Source organism: Suncus etruscus, chromosome 3 (genome assembly GCF_024139225.1).
Source record: "Suncus etruscus isolate mSunEtr1 chromosome 3, mSunEtr1.pri.cur, whole genome shotgun sequence".
Classification (NCBI taxonomy): Eukaryota; Metazoa; Chordata; class Mammalia; order Eulipotyphla; family Soricidae; genus Suncus; species Suncus etruscus.
The window spans coordinates 129056420-129058300 of record NC_064850.1 but is presented as its reverse complement, the minus strand read 5'-3'; positions in this window follow the sequence as shown (position 1 = coordinate 129058300).

Sequence of the window (1881 nt, the reverse complement as noted above, 5' to 3'; positions counted from 1 at the left end):
GCATTACAGCACTACTCAAAATAGGTAAAATCTAGAAACAACCCAGCACCCAAGAGCAGACAAGTAGAGAAAGATGCTCTGGTATAGCTACACAATGGTAGCTTACATAACCATTAGGAAAAAAAATGGAGTCATAAAATGTATTGGTACAGGGATGGACAAGGAGAATATCAGGTTGAATAGCTGACTGAGAGTAATATAGTTAGAGGGAGGATCCAAACAGAATGATTGTATTCATTTGTAGGATAAAAAGAAATATTGTAGGGGAATAGTGCCCAAAGTCAATAGTAATGAAGGCCAGGAGGACTGGTCCTTACTTGGTGGGAAGCTTGCCACATGTGGAGGTTCCGGAAGGTTAGGTATGAGAAGGAACCACTGTGACAATGATAGTGATCACTTTGGACAAGAACTGGGAGCTGAAAGGTGGCAAAGAGATATGCATGCTACTTCTTTAGTAACAATATGCCAAACCACAGTGCCTAGAAAAAGAAAAGTGTCTGCCAGAGGCAAGTGGGAGAGAAACTGGGATCATTGTGGAGGGATGGGTGCTCAAACACTGTCTGACTGAAACTCAGTCATGAAAAACCTCATGATGATTCAACGAAAAGAAAAAAAACTTTAAAACAAAATAACTTAGCAGAAAGTAGAGATGAGTTAGGATGAACTTTCCTGAGATGCTGTCAAGTCCATGACTTCTGCTGCTGTCGGCGTTGGCCAGGGCTCTGCTCAAACAGCTGGTCCCTTCTTGGAGCTGCCTTGACTATGTGAGCAGGATTCCTTAGAGATAGTTCTGGCCAAGCTTTTGTGCTCAATTCTTCTTTTCATCCCATTATCCCTGCCCAAGGGAAGGCCTCCTCAGAGTGCTGGTAGTATAGGCTGGGAAGAAAGGGGTAACTCATGGGGAGCTGTGGGGGGATGACTTGGAGGCAGGTAGGACCAAGTGTTTACATTACCACAGTGCAGCAAATTAGTGCTGAAATCTTAGTTTATTGATAGCAAGCATGGCAGAAATGTTATTAATAAATCACAATAAAGAATTCTGAATCCATCACTAAGGTATTTTGAAGTTAAGATTTTTTTTCTTAATGTGTCCTTAAGTTTTGAGAATTGGGTCACAATTCAGTCTTTTGTGTAATCACTCCAAAGTCATTATTATGTTTCTAAATGAAAGGAGATTTGTGAATTAACACATCTAATCCTCAACTGTAAATTGGAAAAGGAATGGCATGGAAATGAGAGATGTTATATAAACACCCAAATCAGAAAGATGACAGGTTGGGGATCCAGTGAGGAGTGTTGAGTGACATCATTTGAGGGCCCCTGGGGGGAAGATGGCTGGCCAGAGGTCACTGCCTGCACCTCAGCAAGGACAGCACCATGCATCCCTCAGGAGCTGTTGCAGTGAGCAAGCGTGGGGTGAACTGTGCTCAGCATAGAGCAGCTTGTCTTACATCTTCTGCTCATAAGACAAAAAACAGAGAGGCTGGAAGAGTTCCACAGGGTCAGAAAAGGGACCACTGGCAAAGGGAGGACAGCTTTGTTCTCTGCTTTTCTGTCAGAACATTAAGGGACCCACTTCAGTCCATGATCTGTGTAGACCCGAGACCACTTCATTTCTCCTGGCACAAAGACCAAGGCACTTGCTTTTTGTCCCAGAATAGAAGACATCCTTTACTTCACATAGAGGTAACTTGAAAACATTGTAGTAATTTATAGATATGATGTGATCACAAGACAACATGTTATTCCAAAGGCTGAAGAAAAATGAGCTATTTGAGAAGTGGTTTATCTGAGTCCAGGTTATGAACTTGCTTTGCAAGCAAACTCAGCTCCTTTTAAAGGTATTACCTAGGGAGCTATGGTTGTGGCCAGTGGAATGAG